Source organism: Pristiophorus japonicus, unplaced genomic scaffold, assembly GCF_044704955.1.
Source record: "Pristiophorus japonicus isolate sPriJap1 unplaced genomic scaffold, sPriJap1.hap1 HAP1_SCAFFOLD_37, whole genome shotgun sequence".
NCBI classification, from domain to species: Eukaryota; Metazoa; Chordata; class Chondrichthyes; family Pristiophoridae; genus Pristiophorus; species Pristiophorus japonicus.
Window position 1 is genome coordinate 5099531 of NW_027253543.1, and position 21642 is coordinate 5121172.

A 21642-nucleotide genomic window follows, 5' to 3' on the forward strand; every position below is an offset into this window, starting at 1 on the left:
ATCCCCCAGCAGTGAGGACCCAGTGATCACCGAGGACCCAGGGATCCCCGAGCAGTGAGGACCCAGTGATCCCCGAGGATCCAGTGATCCCCGAGCAGTGAGGACCCAGTGATGCCCGAGGATCCTGGGATCCCCGAGCAGTGAGGACCCAGTGATCCCCGAGCAGTGAGGACCCAGTTATCCCCGTGCAGCGAGGACCCAGTAATCCCCGAGCAGTGAGGACCCAGTGATCCCCGAGCAGTGAGGACCCAGTGATCCCCGAGCAGTGAGGACCCAGTGATCCCCGAGCAGTGAGGACCCAGTGATCTCCGAGCAGTGAGGACCCAGTGATCCCCGAGCAGTGAGAACCCAGTGATCCCCGAGGACCCAGTGATCCCCGAGCAGTGAGGTCCCAGTAATCCCCGAGGACCCAGTGATCCACCAACTGTAAGGACCCAGTGATCGCCGAGCAGTGAGGACGCAGTGATCCCCGATTACCCAGTGATCCCCGAGCAGTGAGGACCCAGTGATCCCCTAGCAGTGAGGACTCAGTGATCCCCGAGCAGTGAGGACACAGTGATCCCCCAGCAGTGAGGACCCAGTGATCCCCGAGCAGTGAGGACCCAGTGATCCCCCAGCAGCGAGGACCCAGTGATCCCTGAGCAGTGAGGTCCCAGTGATCTCCCAGCAGTGAGGACCCAGTGATCCCCGAGCAGTGAGGACCAGTGATCTCCCAGCAGTGAGGACCCAGTGATCCCCGAGCAGTGAGGACCCAGTAATCCCCCAGCAGTGAGGAACCAGTGATCCCCCAGCAGTGAGGTCCCAGTGATCTCCCAGCAGTGAGGACCCAGTGATCCCCGAGCAGTGAGGACCCAGTGATCTCCCAGCAGTGAAGACCCAGTGATCCCCGAGCAGTGAGGACCCAGTAATCCCCGAGCAGTGAGGACCCAGTGATCACCGAGGACCCAGGGATCCTCGAGCAGTGAGGACCCAGTTATCCCAGAGGATCCAGTGATCCCCGAGCAGTGAGGATCCAGTGATGCCCGAGGACCCAGGGATCCCCGAGCAGTGAGGACCAAGTGATCCCCGAGCACTGAGGACCCAGTGATCCCCGTGCAGCGATGACCCAGTAATCCCCGAGCAGCGAGAACCCAGTGATCCCCGAGCAGTGAGGACCCAATGATCCCCGAGCAGTGAGGACCCAGTGATCCCCGAGCAGTGAGGACCCAGTGATCCCCGAGCAGTGAGGACCCAGTGATCCCCGAGCAGTGAGGACCCAGTGATCCCCGAGCAGTGAGGACCCAGTGATCCCCCAGCAGTGAGGACCCAGTGATCACCGAGGAACCAGGGATCCCCGAGCAGTGAGGACCCAGTGATCCCCGAGTATCCAGTGATCCCCGAGCAGTGAGGACCCTGTGATGCCCGAGGACCCTGGGATCACCGAGCAGTGAGGACCCAGTGATCCCCGAGCAGTGAGGACCCAGTTATCCCCGTGCAGCGAGGAGCCAGTAATCCCCGAGCAGTGAGGACCCAGTGATCCCCGAGCAGTGAGGACCCAGTGATCCCCGAGCAGTGAGGACCCAGTGATCCCCGAGCAGTGAGGACCCAGTGATCCCCGAGCAGTGAGCACCCAGTGATCCCCGAGCAATGAGAACCCAGTGATCCCCGAGGACCCAGTGATCACCGAGCAGTGAGGACCCAGTAATCCCCGAGGACCCAGTGATCCACCAACAGTAAGGACCCAGTGATCCCCGAGCAGTGAGGACGCAGTGATCCCCGAGGACCCAGTGATCCCCGAGCAGTGAGGACCCAGTGATCCCCTAGCAGTGAGGACCCAGTGATCCCCGAGCAGTGAGGACACAGTGATCCCTCAGCAGTGAGGGCCCAGTGATCCCCGAGCAGTGAGGACCCAGTGATCCCCCAGCAGCGAGGACCCAGTGATCCCCGAGCAGTGAGGACCCAGTGATCCCCGAGGACCCAGTGATTCCCCAGCAGTGAGGACCCAGTGATCCCCGAGCAGTGAGGACTCAGTGATCCCCGAGGACCCAGTGATCCCCGAGCAGTGAGGACCCAGTGATCCCCGAGCAGTGAGGAACCAGTGATCCCCGAGCAATGAGGTCCCAGTGATCCCAGAAGATCCATTGATCCCCCAGCAGTGAGGACCCAGTGATCCCGCAGCTGTGATGACCCAGTGATCCCCGAGCAGTGAGGACCCAGTGATCCCCGATAAGTGAGGACCCAGTGATCCGCGAGCAGTGAGGACCCAGTGATCCCCGAGGACCCAGTGATCCCCGAGTATTGAGGACCCAGTGATCCCCGAGCTGTGAGGACCTAGTTATCCCCGAGCAGTGAGGACCCAGTGATCCCCGAGCATGAGGACTCAGTGATCCCCGATGAGTGAGGACACAGTGATCCCCGAGCAGTGAGGACCCAGTGATCCCCCAGCAGTGAGGACTCAGTGATCACCGAGCAGCGAGGACCCAGTCATCCTCGAGCAGTGAGGACCCAGTGATCCCCAGCAGTGAGGACACAGTGATCCCCGAGCAGTGAGGACACAGTGATCCCCGAGCAGTGAGGACCCAGTGATCCCCCAGCAGTGAGGAACCAGTGATCCCGCAGCAGTGAGGTCCCAGTGATCTCCCAGCAGTGAGGACCCAGTGATCCCAGAGCAGTGAGGACCCAGTGATCTCCCAGCAGTAAGGACCCAGTGATCCCAGAGCAGTGAGGACTAGTGATCCCCGAGCAGTGAGGACCCAGTGATCCCCTAGCGGTGAGGACCCAGTGATCCCCCAGCAGTGAGGACCCAGTGATCACCGAAGACCCAGGGATCCTCGAGCAGTGAGGACCCAGTGATCCCCGAAGATCCATTGATCCCCCAGCAGTGAGGACCCAGTGATCCCGCAGCTGTGATGACCCAGTGATCCCCGAGCAGTGAGGACCCAGTGATCCCCGAGCAGTGAGGACCCAGTGATCCGCGAGCAGTGAGGACCCAGTGATCCCCGAGGACCCAGTGATCCCCGAGCAGTGAGGACCCAGTGATCCCCGAGGACCCAGTGATCCCCCAGCAGTGAGGACACAGTGATCCCCGAGCAATGAGGACCCAGTGATCCCCGAGCAGTGAGGACCCAGTGATCCCCGAGCAGTGAGTACCCAGTGATCCCAGAGCAGTGAGGACCCAGTGATCCCCGAGCTGTGAGGACCCAGTGATCCCCGAGCAGTGAGGACCCAGTGATCCCCGAGTAGTGAGGACTCAGTGATCCCCGAGCAGTGAGGACACAGTGATCCCCGGGCAGTGAGGACCCAGTGATACCCCAGCAGTGAGGACTCAGTGATCCCCGATCAGCGAGGACCCAGTGATCCACGAGCTGTGAGGACCCAGTGAGCCCCAGCAGTGAGGACCCAGTGATCCCCGAGCTGTGAGGACCCAGTGATCCCCGAGCAGTGAGGACCCAGTGATCCCCCAGCAGTGAGGAACCAGTGATCCCCCAGCAGTGAGGTCCCAGTGATCTCCCAGCAGTGAGGACCCAGTGATCCCCGAGCAGTGAGGACCCAGTGATCTCCCAGCAGTGAGGACCCAGTGATCCCCGAGCAGTGAGGACCCAGTAATCCCCGAGCAGTGAGGACCCAGTGATCACCGAGGACCCAGGGATCCTCGAGCAGTGAGGACCCAGTGATCCCCGAGGATCCAGTGATCCCCGAGCAGTGAGGATCCAGTGATGCCCGAGGACCCAGGGATCCCCGAGCAGTGAGGACCCAGTGATCCCCGAGCACTGAGGATCCAGTGATCCCCTGCAGCGATGGCCCAGTAATCCCCGAGCAGTGAGAACCCAGTGATCCCCGAGCAGTGAGGACCCAGTGATCCCCGAGCAGTGAGGACCCAGTGATCCCCGAGCAGTGAGGACCCAGTGATCCCCGAGCAGTGAGGACCCAGTGATCCCCGAGCAGTGAGGACCCAGTGATCCCCGAGCAGTGAGGACCCAGTGATCCCCCAGCAGTGAGGACCCAGTGATCACCGAGGACCCAGGGATCCCCGAGCAGTGAGGACCCAGTGATCCCCGAGTATCCAGTGATCCCCGAGCAGTGAGGACCCTGTGATGCCCGAGGACCCTGGGATCACCGAGCAGTGAGGACCCAGTGATCCCCGAGCAGTGAGGACCCAGTTATCCCCGTGCAGCGAGGACCCAGTAATCCCCGAGAAGTGAGGACCCAGTGATCCCCGAGCAGTGAGGACCCAGTGATCACCGAGCAGTGAGGACCCAGTGATCCCCGAGCAGTGAGGACCCAGTGATCCCCGAGCAGTGAGCACCCAGTGATCCCCGAGCAATGAGAACCCAGTGATCCCCGAGGACCCAGTGATCCCCGAGCAGTGAGGACCCAGTAATCCCCGAGGACCCAGTGATCCACCAACAGTAAGGAACAAGTGATCCCCGAGCAGTGAGGACGCAGTGATCCCCGAGGATCCAGTGATTCCCGAGCAGTGAGGACCCAGTGATCCCCTAGCAGTGAGGACCCAGTGATCCCCGAGCAGTGAGGACACAGTGATCCCTCAGCAGTGAGGACCCAGTGATCCCCGAGCAGTGAGGACCCAGTGATCCCCCAGCAGCGAGGACCCAGTGATCCCCGAGCAGTGAGGACCCAGTGATCCCCGAGGACCCAGTGATTCCCCAGCAGTGAGGACCCAGTGATCCCCGAGCAGTGAGGACTCAGTGATCCCCGAGGACCCAGTGATCCCCGAGCAGTGAGGACCCAGTGATCCCCGAGCAGTGAGGAACCAGTGATCCCCGAGCAGTGAGGTCCCAGTGATCCCCGAAGATCCATTGATCCCCCAGCAGTTAGGACCCAGTGATCCCGCAGCTGTGATGACCCAGTGATCCCCGAGCAGTGAGGACCCAGTGATCCCCGAGCAGTGAGGACCCAGTGATCCGCGAGCAGTGAGGACCCAGTGATCCCCGAGGACCCAGTGATCCCCGAGTATTGAGGACCCAGTGATCCCCGAGCTGTGAGGACCTAGTTATCCCCGAGCAGTGAGGACCCAGTGATCCCCGAGCATGAGGACTCAGTGATCCCCGATGAGTGAGGACACAGTGATCCCCGAGCAGTGAGGACCCAGTGATCCCCCAGCAGTGAGGACTCAGTGATCCCCGAGCAGCGAGGACCCAGTCATCCTCGAGCAGTGAGGACCCAGTGATCCCCAGCAGTGAGGACACAGTGATCCCCGAGCAGTGAGGACACAGTGATCCCCGAGCAGTGAGGACCAAGTGATCCCCCAGCAGTGAGGAACCAGAGATCCCGCAGCAGTGAGGTCCCAGTGATCTCCCAGCAGTGAGGACCCAGTGATCCAAGAGCAGTGAGGACCCAGTGATCTCCCAGCAGTAAGGACCCAGTGATCCCAGAGCAGTGAGGACCAGTGATCCCCGAGCAGTGAGGACCCAGTGATCCCCTAGCGGTGAGGACCCAGTGATCCCCCAGCAGTGAGGACCCAGTGATCACCGAGGACCCAGGGATCCTCGAGCAGTGAGGACCCAGTGATCCCCGAGGAGCCTGTGATCCCCGAGCAGTGAGGACCCAGTAATCCCCGAGGACCCAGTGATCCACCAACAGTAAGGACCCAGTGATCCCCAAGCAGTGAGGACGCAGTGATCCCCGAGGACCCAGTGATCCCCGAGCAGTGAGGAACTAGTGATCCCCTTGCAGTGAGGACCTAGTGATCCCCGAGCAGTGAGGACACAGTGATCCCCCAGCAGTGAGGACCCAGTGATCCCCGAGCAGTGAGGACCCAGTGATCCCCCAGCAGCGAGGACCCAGTGATCCCCGAGCAGTGAGGACCCAGTGATCCCCGAGGACCCACTGATTCCCCAGCAGTGAGGACCCAGTGATCCCCGAGCAGTGAGGACTCAGTGATCCCCGAGGACCCAGTGATCCCCCAGCAGTGAGGACCCAGTGATCCCCCAGCAGTGAGGACCCAGTGATCCCCGAGCAGTGAGGACCCAGTGACCCCGAGCAGTGAGGACCCAGTGATACCCGAGCAGTGAGGACCCAGTGATCCCCGAGCAGTGAGGACCCAGTGATCCCCGAGCAGTGAGGACCCAGTAATCCCCGAGGACCCAATGATCCACCAGCAGTGAGGACCCAGTAATCCCCGAGCAGTGAGGACCCAGTTATCCCCGAGGACCCAGTGATCCCCGAGCAGTGAGGACCCAGTGATCCCCGAGCAGTGAGGACCCAGTGATCCGCGAGCAGTGAGGACTCAGTGATCCCCCAGCAGTGAGAACCCAGTGATCCCCCAGCAGTGAGGACCCAGTGATCCCCCAGCAGCGAGGACTCAGTGATCCCCGAGCAGTGAGGACCCAGTGATCCCCGAGGACCAGTGATCCCCCAGCAGTCAGCACCCAGTGATCCCGCAGCAGTGAGGACCCAGTGATCCCCCAGCAGTGAGGGCCCAGTGATCCCCGATCAGTGAGGACCCAGGGATCCCCGGGCAGTGAGGACCCAGTGATCCCCGAGCAGTGATGACCCAGTGATCCCCGTGCAGTGAGGACCCAGTGATCCCCAGCAGTGAGGACCCAGTGATCCCCGAGCAGTGAGGACCCAGTGATCCCCGAGCAGTGAGGACCCAGTGATCCCCCAGCAGTGAGGAACCAGTGATCCCCCAGCAGTGAGGTCCAAGTGATCTCCCAGCAGTGAGGACACAGTGATCCCCGAGCAGTGAGGACCCAGTGATCTCCCAGCAGTGAGGACCCAGTGATCCCCGAGCAGTGAGGTCCCAGTGATACCCGAGCAGTGAGGACGCAGTGATCACCGAGCAGTGAGGACCCAGTGATCCCCCAGCAGTGAGGACCCAGTGATCACCGAGGACCCAGGGATCCCCGAGCAGTGAGGCACCAGTGATCCCCGAGCAGTGAGGACCCAGTGATCTCCCAGCAGTGAGGACCCAGTGATCCCCGAGCAGTGAGGACCCAGTGATCCCCGAGCAGTGAGGACCCAGTGATCACCGAGGACCAAGGGATCCCCGAGCATTGAGGACCCAGTGATCCCCGAGGATCCAGTGATCCCCGAGCAGTGAGGATCCAGTGATGCCCGAGGACCCAGGGATCCCCGAGCAGTGAGGACCCAGTGATCCCCGAGCACTGAGGACCCAGTGATCCCCGTGCAGCGAGGACCCAGTAATCCCCGAGCAGTGAGGACCCAGTGATCCCCGAGCAGTGAGGACCCAGTGATCCCCGAGCAGTGAGGACCCAGTGATCCCCGAGCAGTGAGGACCCAGTGATCCCCGAGCAGTGAGGACCCAGTGATCCCCGAGCAGTGAGGACCCAGTGATCCCCGAGCAGTGAGGACCCAGTGATCCCCCAGCAGTGAGGACCCAGTGATCACCGAGGACCCAGGGATCCCCGAGCAGTGAGGACCCAGTGATCCCCGAGGATCCAGTGATCCCCGAGCAGTGAGGACCCAGTGATGCCCGAGGATCCTGGGATCCCCGAGCAGTGAGGACCCAGTGATCCCCGAGCAGTGAGGACCCAGTTATCCCCGTGCAGCGAGGACCCAGTAATCCCCGAGCAGTGAGGACCCAGTGATCCCCGAGCAGTGAGGACACAGTGATCCCCGAGCAGTGAGGACCCAGTGATCCCCGAGCAGTGAGGACCCAGTGATCTCCGAGCAGTGAGGACCCAGTGATCCCCGAGCAGTGAGAACCCAGTGATCCCCGAGGACCCAGTGATCCCCGAGCAGTGAGGTCCCAGTAATCCCCGAGGACCCAGTGATCCACCAACTGTAAGGACCCAGTGATCGCCGAGCAGTGAGGACGCAGTGATCCCCGATTACCCAGTGATCCCCGAGCAGTGAGGACCCAGTGATCCCCTAGCAGTGAGGACTCAGTGATCCCCGAGCAGTGAGGACACAGTGATCCCCCAGCAGTGAGGACCCAGTGATCCCCGAGCAGTGAGGACCCAGTGATCCCCCAGCAGCGAGGACCCAGTGATCCCTGAGCAGTGAGGTCCCAGTGATCTCCCAGCAGTGAGGACCCAGTGATCCCCGAGCAGTGAGGACCAGTGATCTCCCAGCAGTGAGGACCCAGTGATCCCCGAGCAGTGAGGACCCAGTAATCCCCGAGCAGTGAGGTCCCAGTGATCACCGAGGACCCAGGCATCCCCGAGCAGTGAGGACCCAGTGATCCCAGAGGATCCAGTGATCCCCGAGCAGTGAGGATCCAGTGATGCCCGAGGACCCAGGGATCCCCGAGCAGTGAGGACCCAGTGATCCCCGAGCAGTGAGGACCCAGTGATCCCCGAGCAGTGATCCCCGAGCAGTGAGGACCCAGTGATCCCCGAGCAGTGAGGACCCAATGATCCCCGAGCAGTGAGGACCCAGTGATCCCCGAGCAGTGAGGACCCAGTGATCCCCCAGCAGTGAGGACCCAGTGATCACCGAGGACCCAGGGATACCCGAGCAGTGAGGACCCAGTGATCCCCGAGGATCCAGTGATCCCCGAGATGTGAGGACCCTATGATGCCCGAGGACCCTGGGATCACCGAGCAGTGAGTACCCAGTGATCCCCGAGCAGTGAGGACCCAGTTATCCCCGTGCAGCGAGGACCCAGTAATCCCCGAGCAGTGAGGACCCAGTGATCCCATAGCAGTGAGGACCCAGTGATCCCCGAGCAGTGAGGACCCAGTGATCCCCGAGCAGTGAGGACCCAGTGATCCCCGAGCAGTGAGGACCCAGTGATCCCCGAGCAGTGAGAACCCAGTGATCCCCGAGGACCCAGTGATCCCCGAGCAGTGAGGACCCAGTAATTCCCGAGGACCCAGTGATCCACCAACAGTAAGGACCCAGTGATCCCCGAGCAGTGAGGACGCATTGATCCCCGAGGACCCAGTGATCCCCGAGCAGTGAGGACACAGTGATACCCCAGCAGTGAGGACCCAGTGATTCCCGAGCAGTGAGGACCCAGTGATCCCCCAGCAGCGAGGACCCAGTGATCCCCGAGCAGTGAGGACCCAGTGATCCCCGAGGGCCCAGTGATATCCCAGCAGTGAGGACCCAGTGATCCCCGAGCAGTGAGGACTCAGTGATCCCCGAGGACCCAGTGATCCCCCAGCAGTGAGGACCCAGTGATCCCCCAGCAGTGAGGACCCAGTAATCCCGGAGGAGTGAGGACCCAGTGATCCCCGAGCAGTGAGGACCCAGTGATCCCCGAGCAGTGAGGACCCAGTGATACCCGAGCAGTGAGGACCCAGTGATCTCCGAGCAGTGAGGACCCAGTGATCCCCGAGCAGTGAGGACCCAGTGATCCCCGAGGACCCAGTGATCCCCGAGCAGTGAGGACCCAGTGATCCCCGAGCAGTGAGGAACCCGTGATCCCCGAGCAGTGAGGACCCAGTGATCCCCGAAGATCCATTGATCCCCCAGCAGTGAGGACCCAGTGATCCCGCAGCTGTGATGACCCAGTGATCCCCCAGCAGTGAGGACCCAGTGATCCCCGAGCAGTGAGGACCCAGTGATCCGCGAGCAGTGAGGACCCAGTGATCCCCGAGGACCCAGTGATCCCCGAGCAGTGAGGACCCAGTGATCCCCGAGGACCCAGTGATCCCCCAGCAGTGAGGACACAGTGATCCCCGAGCAGTGAGGACCCAGTGATCCACGAGCAGTGAGGACCCAGTGATCCCCGAGCAGTGAGTACCCAGTGATCCCAGAGCAGTGAGGACCCAGTGATCCCCGAGCTGTGAGGACCCAGTGATCCCCGAGCAGTGAGGACCCAGTGATCCCCGAGTAGTGAGGACTCAGTGATCCCCGAGCAGTGAGGACACAGTGATCCCCGGGCAGTGAGGTACCAGTGATCCCCCAGCAGTGAGGACTCAGTGATCCCCGATCAGCGAGGACCCAGTGATCCCCGAGCAGTGAGGACCCAGTGAGCCCCAGCAGTGAGGACCCAGTGATCCCCGAGCAGTGAGGACCCAGTGATCCCCGAGCAGTGAGGACCCAGTGATCCCCCAGCAGTGAGGAACCAGTGATCCCCCAGCAGTGAGGTCCCAGTGATCTCCCAGCAGTGAGGACCCAGTGATCCCCGAGCAGTGAGGACCCAGTGATCTCCCAGCAGTGAAGACCCAGTGATCCCCGAGCAGTGAGGACCCAGTAATCCCCGAGCAGTGAGGACCCAGTGATCACCGAGGACCCAGGGATCCTCGAGCAGTGAGGACCCAGTTATCCCCGAGGATCCAGTGATCCCCGAGCAGTGAGGATCCAGTGATGCCCGAGGACCCAGGGATCCCCGAGCAGTGAGAACCCAGTGATCCCCGAGCACTGAGGACCCAGTGATCCCCGTGCAGCGATGACCCAGTAATCCCCGAGCAGTGAGAACCCAGTGATCCCCGAGCATTGAGGACCCAGTGATCCCCGAGCAGTGAGGACCCAGTGATCCCCGAACAGTGAGGACCCAGTGATCCCCGAGCAGTGAGGACCCAGTGATCCCCGAGCAGTGTGGACCCAGTGATCCCCGAGCAGTGAGGACCCAGTGATCCCCCAGCAGTGAGGACCCAGTGATCACCGAGGACCCAGGGATCCCCGAGCAGTGAGGACCCAGTGATCCCCGAGTATCCAGTGATCCCCGAGCAGTGAGGACCCTGTGATGCCCGAGGACCCTGGGATCACCGAGCAGTGAGGACCCAGTGATCCCCGAGCAGTGAGGACCCAGTTATCCCCGTGCAGCGAGGACCCAGTAATCCCCGAGCAGTGAGGACCCAGTGATCCCCGAGCAGTGAGGACCCAGTGATCCCCGAGCAGTGAGGACGCAGTGATCCCCGAGCAGTGAGGACCCAGTGATCCCCGAGCAGTGAGCACCCAGTGATCCCCGAGCAATGAGAACCCAGTGATCCCCGAGGACCCAGTGATCACCGAGCAGTGAGGACCCAGTAATCCCCGAGGACCCAGTGATCCACCAACAGTAAGGACCCAGTGATCCCCGAGCAGTGAGGACGCAGTGATCCCCGAGGACCCAGTGATCCCCGAGCAGTGAGGACCCAGTGATCCCCTAGCAGTGAGGACCCAGTGATCCCCGAGCAGTGAGGACACAGTGATCCCTCAGCAGTGAGGACCCAGTGATCCCCGAGCAGTGAGGACCCAGTAATCCCCCAGCAGCGAGGACCCAGTGATCCCCGAGCAGTGAGGACCCAGTGATCCCCGAGGACCCAGTGATTCCCCAGCAGTGAGGACCCAGTGATCCCCGAGCAGTGAGGACTCAGTGATCCCCGAGGACCCAGTGATCCCCGAGCAGTGAGGACCCAGTGATCCCCGAGCAGTGAGGAACCAGTGATCCCCGAGCAGTGAGGTCCCAGTGATCCCCAAAGATCCATTGATCCCCCATCAGTTAGGACCCAGTGATCCCGCAGCTGTGATGACCCAGTGATCCCCGAGCAGTGAGGACCCAGTGATCCCCGAGCAGTGATGACCCAGTGATCCGCGAGCAGTGAGGACCCAGTGATCCCCGAGGACCCAGTGATCCCCGAGTATTGAGGACCCAGTGATCCCCGAGCTGTGAGGACCTAGTTATCCCCGAGCAGTGAGGACCCAGTGATCCCCGAGCATGAGGACTCAGTGATCCCCGATGAGAGAGGACACAGTGATCCCCGAGCAGTGAGGACCCAGTGATCCCCCAGCAGTGAGGACTCAGTGATCCCCGAGCAGCGAGGACCCAGTCATCCTCGAGCAGTGAGGACCCAGTGATCCCCAGCAGTGAGGACACAGTGATCCCCGAGCAGTGAGGACACAGTGATCCCCGAGCAGTGAGGACCCAGTGATCCACCAGCAGTGAGGAACCAGTGATCCCGCAGCAGTGAGGTCCCAGTGATCTCCCAGCAGTGAGGACCCAGTGATCCCAGAGCAGTGAGGACCCAGTGATCTCCCAGCAGTAAGGACCCAGTGATCCCAGAGCAGTGAGGACCAGTGATCCCCGAGCAGTGAGGACCCAGTGATCCCCTAGCGGTGAGGACCCAGTGATCCCCGAGCAGTGAGAACCCAGTGATCCCCGAGGACCCAGTGATCCCCGAGCAGTGAGGACCCAGTAATTCCCGAGGACCCAGTGATCCACCAACAGTAAGGACCCAGTGATCCCCGAGCAGTGAGGACGCATTGATCCCCGAGGACCCAGTGATCCCCGAGCAGTGAGGACCCAGTGATCCCCTAGCAGTGAGGACCCAGTGATCCCCGAGCAGTGAGGACACAGTGATACCCCAGCAGTGAGGACCCAGTGATTCCCGAGCAGTGAGGACCCAGTGATCCCCCAGCAGCGAGGACCCAGTGATCCCCGAGCAGTGAGGACCCAGTGATCCCCGAGGACCCAGTGATTCCCCAGCAGTGAGGACCCAGTGATCCCCGAGCAGTGAGGACTCAGTGATCCCCGAGGACCCAGTGATCCCCCAGCAGTGAGGACCCAGTGATCCCCCAGCAGTGAGGACCCAGTAATCCCGGAGCAGTGAGGACCCAGTGATCCCCGAGCAGTGAGGACCCAGTGATCCCCGAGCAGTGAGGACCCAGTGATACCCGAGCAGTGAGGACCCAGTGATCTCCGAGCAGTGAGGACCCAGTGATCCCCGAGGACCCAGTGATCCCCGAGCAGTGAGGACCCAGTGATCCCCGAGCAGTGAGGAACCAGTGATCCCCGAGCAGTGAGGACCCAGTGATCCCCGAAGATCCATTGATCCCCCAGCAGTGAGGACCCAGTGATCCCGCAGCTGTGATGACCCAGTGATCCCCCAGCAGTGAGGACCCAGTGATCCCCGAGCAGTGAGGACCCAGTGATCCGCGAGCAGTGAGGACCCAGTGATCCCCGAGGAACCAGTGATCCCCGAGCAGTGAGGACCCAGTGATCCCCGAGGACCCAGTGATCCCCCAGCAGTGAGGACACAGTGATCCCCGAGCAGTGAGGACCCAGTGATCCCCGAGCAGTGAGGACCCAGTGATCCCCGAGCAGTGAGTACCCAGTGATCCCAGAGCAGTGAGGACCCAGTGATCCCCGAGCTGTGAGGACCCAGTGATCCCCGAGCAGTGAGGACCCAGTGATCCCCGAGTAGTGAGGACTCAGTGATCCCCGAGCAGTGAGGACACAGTGATCCCAGGGCAGTGAAGACCCAGTGATCCCCCAGCAGTGAGGACTCAGTGATCCCCGATCAGCGAGGACCCAGTGATCCCCGAGCAGTGAGGACCCAGTGAGCCCCAGCAGTGAGGACCCAGTGATCCCCGAGCAGTGAGGACCCAGTGATCCCCGAGCAGTGAGGACCCAGTGATCCCCCAGCAGTGAGGAACCAGTGATCCCCCAGCAGTGAGGTCCCAGTGATCTCCCAGCAGTGAGGACCCAGTGATCCCCGAGCAGTGAGGACCCAGTGATCTCCCAGCAGTGAAGACCCAGTGATCCCCGAGCAGTGAGGACCCAGTAATCCCCGAGCAGTGAGGACCCAGTGATCACCGAGGACCCAGGGATCCTCGAGCAGTGAGGACCCAGTTATCCCCGAGGATCCAGTGATCCCCGAGCAGTGAGGATCCAGTGATGCCCGAGGACCCAGGGATCCCCGAGCAGTGAGGACCCAGTGATCCCCGAGCACTGAGGACCCAGTGATCCCCGTGCAGCGATGACCCAGTAATCCCCGAGCAGTGAGAACCCAGTGATCCCCGAGCATTGAGGACCCAGTGATCCCCGAGCAGTGAGGACCCAGTGATCCCCGAACAGTGAGGACCCAGTGATCCCCGAGCAGTGAGGACCCAGTGATCCCCGAGCAGTGTGGACCCAGTGATCCCCGAGCAGTGAGGACCCAGTGATCCCCCAGCAGTGAGGACCCAGTGATCACCGAGGACCCAGGGATCCCCGAGCAGTGAGGACCCAGTGATCCCCGAGTATCCAGTGATCCCCGAGCAGTGAGGACCCTGTGATGCCCGAGGACCCTGGGATCACCGAGCAGTGAGGACCCAGTGATCCCCGAGCAGTGAGGACCCAGTTATCCCCGTGCAGCGAGGACCCAGTAATCCCCGAGCAGTGAGGACCCAGTGATCCCCGAGCAGTGAGGACCCAGTGATCCCCGAGCAGTGAGGACGCAGTGATCCCCGAGCAGTGAGGACCCAGTGATCCCCGAGCAGTGAGCACCCAGTGATCCCCGAGCAATGAGAACCCAGTGATCCCCGAGGACCCAGTGATCACCGAGCAGTGAGGACCCAGTAATCCCCGAGGACCCAGTGATCCACCAACAGTAAGGACCCAGTGATCCCCGAGCAGTGAGGACGCAGTGATCCCCGAGGACCCAGTGATCCCCGAGCAGTGAGGACCCAGTGATCCCCTAGCAGTGAGGACCCAGTGATCCCCGAGCAGTGAGGACACAGTGATCCCTCAGCAGTGAGGACCCAGTGATCCCCGAGCAGTGAGGACCCAGTGATCCCCCAGCAGCGAGGACCCAGTGATCCCCGAGCAGTGAGGACCCAGTGATCCCCGAGGACCCAGTGATTCCCCAGCAGTGAGGACCCAGTGATCCCCGAGCAGTGAGGACTCAGTGATCCCCGAGGACCCAGTGATCCCCGAGCAGTGAGGACCCAGTGATCCCCGAGCAGTGAGGAACCAGTGATCCCCGAGCAGTGAGGTCCCAGTGATCCCCAAAGATCCATTGATCCCCCATCAGTTAGGACCCAGTGATCCCGCAGCTGTGATGACCCAGTGATCCCCGAGCAGTGAGGACCCAGTGATCCCCGAGCAGTGATGACCCAGTGATCCGCGAGCAGTGAGGACCCAGTGATCCCCGAGGACCCAGTGATCCCCGAGTATTGAGGACCCAGTGATCCCCGAGCTGTGAGGACCTAGTTATCCCCGAGCAGTGAGGACCCAGTGATCCCCGAGCATGAGGACTCAGTGATCCCCGATGAGAGAGGACACAGTGATCCCCGAGCAGTGAGGACCCAGTGATCCCCCAGCAGTGAGGACTCAGTGATCCCCGAGCAGCGAGGACCCAGTCATCCTCGAGCAGTGAGGACCCAGTGATCCCCAGCAGTGAGGACACAGTGATCCCCGAGCAGTGAGGACACAGTGATCCCCGAGCAGTGAGGACCCAGTGATCCACCAGCAGTGAGGAACCAGTGATCCCGCAGCAGTGAGGTCCCAGTGATCTCCCAGCAGTGAGGACCCAGTGATCCCAGAGCAGTGAGGACCCAGTGATCTCCCAGCAGTAAGGACCCAGTGATCCCAGAGCAGTGAGGACCAGTGATCCCCGAGCAGTGAGGACCCAGTGATCCCCTAGCGGTGAGGACCCAGTGATCCCCGAGCAGTGAGAACCCAGTGATCCCCGAGGACCCAGTGATCCCCGAGCAGTGAGGACCCAGTAATTCCCGAGGACCCAGTGATCCACCAACAGTAAGGACCCAGTGATCCCCGAGCAGTGAGGACGCATTGATCCCCGAGGACCCAGTGATCCCCGAGCAGTGAGGACCCAGTGATCCCCTAGCAGTGAGGACCCAGTGATCCCCGAGCAGTGAGGACACAGTGATCCCCCAGCAGTGAGGACCCAGTGATTCCCGAGCAGTGAGGACCCAGTGATCCCCCAGCAGCGAGGACCCAGTGATCCCCGAGCAGTGAGGACCCAGTGATCCCCGAGGACCCAGTGATTCCCCAGCAGTGAGGACCCAGTGATCCCCGAGCAGTGAGGACTCAGTGATCCCCGAGGACCCAGTGATCCCCCAGCAGTGAGGACCCAGTGATCCCCCAGCAGTGAGGACCCAGTAATCCCGGAGCAGTGAGGACCCAGTGATCCCCGAGCAGTGAGGACCCAGTGATCCCCGAGCAGTGAGGACCCAGTGATACCCGAGCAGTGAGGACCCAGTGATCTCCGAGCAGTGAGGACCCAGTGATCCCCGAGGACCCAGTGATCCCCGAGCAGTGAGGACCCAGTGATCCCCGAGCAGTGAGGAACCAGTGATCCCCGAGCAGTGAGGACCCAGTGATCCCCGAAGATCCATTGATCCCCCAGCAGTGAGGACCCAGTGATCCCGCAGCTGTGATGACCCAGTGATCCCCCAGCAGTGAGGACCCAGTGATCCCCGAGCAGTGAGGACCCAGTGATCCGCGAGCAGTGAGGACCCAGTGATCCCCGAGGAACCAGTGATCCCCGAGCAGTGAGGACCCAGTGATCCCCGAGGACCCAGTGATCCCCCAGCAGTGAGGACACAGTGATCCCCGAGCAGTGAGGACCCAGTGATCCCCGAGCAGTGAGGACCCAGTGATCCCCGAGCAGTGAGTACCCAGTGATCCCAGAGCAGTGAGGACCCAGTGATCCCCGAGCTGTGAGGACCCAGTGATCCCCGAGCAGTGAGGACCCAGTGATCCCCGAGTAGTGAGGACTCAGTGATCCCCGAGCAGTGAGGACACAGTGATCCCAGGGCAGTGAGGGCCCAGTGATCCCCCAGCAGTGAGGACTCAGTGATCCCCGATCAGCGAGGACCCAGTGATCCCCGAGCAGTGAGGACCCAGTGAGCCCCAGCAGTGAGGACCCAGTGATCCCCGAGCAGTGAGGACCCAGTGATCCCCGAGCAGTGAGGACCCAGTGATCCCCCAGCAGTGAGGAACCAGTGATCCCCCAGCAGTGAGGTCCCAGTGATCTCCCAGCAGTGAGGACCCAGTGATCCCCGAGCAGTGAGGACCCAGTGATCTCCCAGCAGTGAAGACCCAGTGATCCCCGAGCAGTGAGGACCCAGTAATCCCTGAGCAGTGAGGACCCAGTGATCACCGAGGACCCAGGGATCCTCGAGCAGTGAGGACCCAGTTATCCCCGAGGATCCAGTGATCCCCGAGCAGTGAGGATCCAGTGATGCCCGAGGACACAGGGATCCCCGAGCAGTGAGGACCCAGTGATCCCCGAGCACTGAGGACCCAGTGATCCCCGTGCAGCGATGACCCAGTAATCCCCGAGCAGCGAGAACCCAGTGATCCCCGAGCAGTGAGGACCCAGTGATCCCCGAGCAGTGAGGACCCAGTGATCCCCGAGCAGTGAGGACCCAGTGATCCCCGAGCAGTGAGGACCCAGTGATCCCCGAGCAGTGAGGACCCAGTGATCCCCGAGCAGTGAGGACCCAGTGATCCCCCAGCAGTGAGGACCCAGTGATCACCGAGGACCCAGGGATCCCCGAGCAGTGAGGACCCAGTGATCCCCGAGTATCCAGTGATCCCCGAGCAGTGAGGACCCTGTGATGCCCGAGGACCCTGGGATCACCGAGCAGTGAGGACCCAGTGATCCCCGAGCAGTGAGGACCCAGTTATCCCCGTGCAGCGAGGACCCAGTAATCCCCGAGCAGTGAGGACCCAGTGATCCCCGAGCAGTGAGGACCCAGTGATCCCCGAGCAGTGAGGACCCAGTGATCCCCGAGCAGTGAGGACCCAGTGATCCCCGAGCAGTGAGCACCCAGTGATCCCCGAGCAATGAGAACCCAGTGATCCCCGAGGACCCAGTGATCACCGAGCAGTGAGGACCCAGTAATCCCCGAGGACCCAGTGATCCACCAACAGTAAGGACCCAGTGATCCCCGAGCAGTGAGGACGCAGTGATCCCCGAGGACCCAGTGATCCCCGAGCAGTGAGGACCCAGTGATCCCCTAGCAGTGAGGACCCAGTGATCCCCGAGCAGTGAGGACACAGTGATCCCTCAGCAGTGAGGGCCCAGTGATCCCCGAGCAGTGAGGACCCAGTGATCCCCCAGCAGCGAGGACCCAGTGATCCCCGAGCAGTGAGGACCCAGTGATCCCCGAGGACCCAGTGATTCCCCAGCAGTGAGGACCCAGTGATCCCCGAGCAGTGAGGACTCAGTGATCCCCGAGGACCCAGTGATCCCCGAGCAGTGAGGACCCAGTGATCCCCGAGCAGTGAGGAACCAGTGATCCCCGAGCAATGAGGTCCCAGTGATCCCCGAAGATCCATTGATCCCCCAGCAGTGAGGACCCAGTGATCCCGCAGCTGTGATGACCCAGTGATCCCCGAGCAGTGAGGACCCAGTGATCCCCGAGCAGTGAGGACCCAGTGATCCGCGAGCAGTGAGGACCCAGTGATCCCCGAGGACCCAGTGATCCCCGAGTATTGAGGACCCAGTGATCCCCGAGCTGTGAGGACCTAGTTATCCCCGAGCAGTGAGGACCCAGTGATCCCCGAGCATGAGGACTCAGTGATCCCCGATGAGTGAGGACACAGTGATCCCCGAGCAGTGAGGACCCAGTGATCCCCCAGCAGTGAGGACTCAGTGATCACCGAGCAGCGAGGACCCAGTCATCCTCGAGCAGTGAGGACCCAGTGATCCCCAGCAGTGAGGACACAGTGATCCCCGAGCAGTGAGGACACAGTGATCCCCGAGCAGTGAGGACCCAGTGATCCCCCAGCAGTGAGGAACCAGTGATCCCGCAGCAGTGAGGTCCCAGTGATCTCCCAGCAGTGAGGACCCAGTGATCCCAGAGCAGTGAGGACCCAGTGATCTCCCAGCAGTAAGGACCCAGTGATCCCAGAGCAGTGAGGACCAGTGATCCCCGAGCAGTGAGGACCCAGTGATCCCCTAGCGGTGAGGACCCAGTGATCCCCCAGCAGTGAGGACCCAGTGATCACCGAAGACCCAGGGATCCTCGAGCAGTGAGGACCCAGTGATCCCCGAAGATCCATTGATCCCCCAGCAGTGAGGACCCAGTGATCCCGCAGCTGTGATGACCCAGTGATCCCCGAGCAGTGAGGACCCAGTGATCCCCGAGCAGTGAGGACCCAGTGATCCGCGAGCAGTGAGGACCCAGTGATCCCCGCGGACCCAGTGATCCCCGAGCAGTGAGGACCCAGTGATCCCCGAGGACCCAGTGATCCCCCAGTAGTGAGGACACAGTGATCCCCGAGCAATGAGGACCCAGTGATCCCCGAGCAGTGAGGACCCAGTGATCCCCGAGCAGTGAGTACCCAGTGATCCCAGAGCAGTGAGGACCCAGTGATCCCCGAGCTGTGAGGACCCAGTGATCCCCGAGCAGTGAGGACCCAGTGATCCCCGAGTAGTGAGGACTCAGTGATCCCCGAGCAGTGAGGACACAGTGATCCCCGGGCAGTGAGGACCCAGTGATCCCCCAGCAGTGAGGACTCAGTGATCCCCGATCAGCGAGGACCCAGTGATCCCCGAGCAGTGAGGACCCAGTGAGCCCCAGCAGTGAGGACCCAGTGATCCCCGAGCAGTGAGGACCCAGTGATCCCCGAGCAGTGAGGACCCAGTGATCCCACAGCAGTGAGGAACCAGTGATCCCCCAGCAGTGAGGTCCCAGTGATCTCCCAGCAGTGAGGACCCAGTGATCCCCGAGCAGTGAGGACCCAGTGATCTCCCAGCAGTGAGGACCCAGTGATCCCCGAGCAGTGAGGACCCAGTAATCCCCGAGCAGTGAGGACCCAGTGATCACCGAGGACCCAGGGATCCTCGAGCAGTGAGGACCCAGTGATCCCCGAGGATCCAGTGATCCCCGAGCAGTGAGGATCCAGTGATGCCCGAGGACCCAGGGATCCCCGAGCAGTGAGGACCCAGTGATCCCCGAGCACTGAGGATCCAGTGATCCCCTGCAGCGATGGCCCAGTAATCCCCGAGCAGTGAGAACCCAGTGATCCCCGAGCAGTGAGGACCCAGTGATCCCCGAGCAGTGAGGACCCAGTGATCCCCGAGCAGTGAGGACCCAGTGATCCCCGAGCAGTGAGGACCCAGTGATCCCCGAGCAGTGAGGACCCAGTGATCCCCGAGCAGTGAGGACCCAGTGATCCCCCAGCAGTGAGGACCCAGTGATCACCGAGGACCCAGGGATCCCCGAGCAGTGAGGACCCAGTGATCCCCGAGTATCCAGTGATCCCCGAGCAGTGAGGACCCTGTGATGCCCGAGGGCCCTGGGATCACCGAGCAGTGAGGACCCAGTGATCCCCGAGCAGTGAGGACCCAGTTATCCCCGTGCAGCGAGGACCCAGTAATCCCCGAGAAGTGAGGACCCAGTGATCCCCGAGCAGTGAGGACCCAGTGATCACCGAGCAGTGAGGACCCAGTGATCCCCGAGCAGTGAGGACCCAGTGATCCCCGAGCAGTGAGCACCCAGTGATCCCCGAGCAATGAGAACCCAGTGATCCCCGAGGACCCAGTGATCCCCGAGCAGTGAGGACCCAGTAATCCCCGAGGACCCAGTGATCCACCAACAGTAAGGACCCAGTGATCCCCGAGCAGTGAGGACGCAGTGATCCCCGAGGATCCAGTGATCCCAGAGCAGTGAGGACCCAGTGATCCCCTAGCAGTGAGGACCCAGTGATCCCCGAGCAGTGAGGACACAGTGATCCCTCAGCAGTGAGGACCCAGTGATCCCCGAGCAGTGAGGACCCAGTGATCCCCCAGCAGCGAGGACCCAGGGATCCCCGAGCAGTGAGGACCCAGTGATCCCCGAGGACCCAGTGATTCCCCAGCAGTGAGGACCCAGTGATCCCCGAGCAGTGAGGACTCAGTGATCCCCGAGGACCCAGTGATCCCCGAGCAGTGAGGACCCAGTGATCCACGAGCAGTGAGGAACCAGTGATCCCCGAGCAGTGAGGTCCCAGTGATCCCCGAAGATCCATTGATCCCCCAGCAGTTAGGACCCAGTGATCCCGCAGCTGTGATGACCCAGTGATCCCCGAGCAGTGAGGACCCAGTGATCCCCGAGCAGTGAGGACCCAGTGATCCGCGAGCAGTGAGGACCCAGTGATCCCCGAGGACCCAGTGATCCCCGAGTATTGAGGACCCAGTGATCCCCGAGCTGTGAGGACCTAGTTATCCCCGAGCAGTGAGGACCCAGTGATCCCTCAGCAGTGAGGACTCAGTGATCCCCGAGCAGCGAGGACCCAGTCATCCTCGAGCAGTGAGGACCCAGTGATCCCCAGCAGTGAGGACACAGTGATCCCCGAGCAGTGAGGACCCAGTGATCCCCGAGCAGTGAGGACCCAGTGATCCCCGAGCAGTGAGGACCCAGTGATCCCCCAGCAGTGAGGACCCAGTGATCACCGAGGACCCAGGGATCCCCGAGCAGTGAGGACCCAGTGATCCCCGAGTATCCAGTGATCCCCGAGCAGTGAGGACCCTGTGATGCCCGAGGACCCTGGGATCACCGAGCAGTGAGGACCCAGTGATCCCCGAGCAGTGAGGACCCAGTTATCCCCGTGCAGCGAGGACCCAGTAATCCCCGAGCAGTGAGGACCCAGTGATCCCCGAGCAGTGAGGACCCAGTGATCACCGAGCAGTGAGGACCCAGTGATCCCCGAGCAGTGAGGACCCAGTGATCCCCGAGCAGTGAGCACCCAGTGATCCCCGAGCAATGAGAACCCAGTGATCCCCGAGGACCCAGTGATCCCCGAGCAGTGAGGACCCAGTAATCCCCGAGGACCCAGTGATCCACCAACAGTAAGGACCCAGTGATCCCCGAGCAGTGAGGACGCAGTGATCCCCGAGGATCCAGTGATCCCCGAGCAGTGAGGACCCAGTGATCCCCTAGAAGTGAGGACCCAGTGATCCCCGAGCAGTGAGGACACAGTGATCCCTCAGCAGTGAGGACCCAGTGATCCCCGAGCAGTGAGGACCCAGTGATCCCCCAGCAGCGAGGACCCAGTGATCCCCGAGCAGTGAGGACACAGTGATCCCT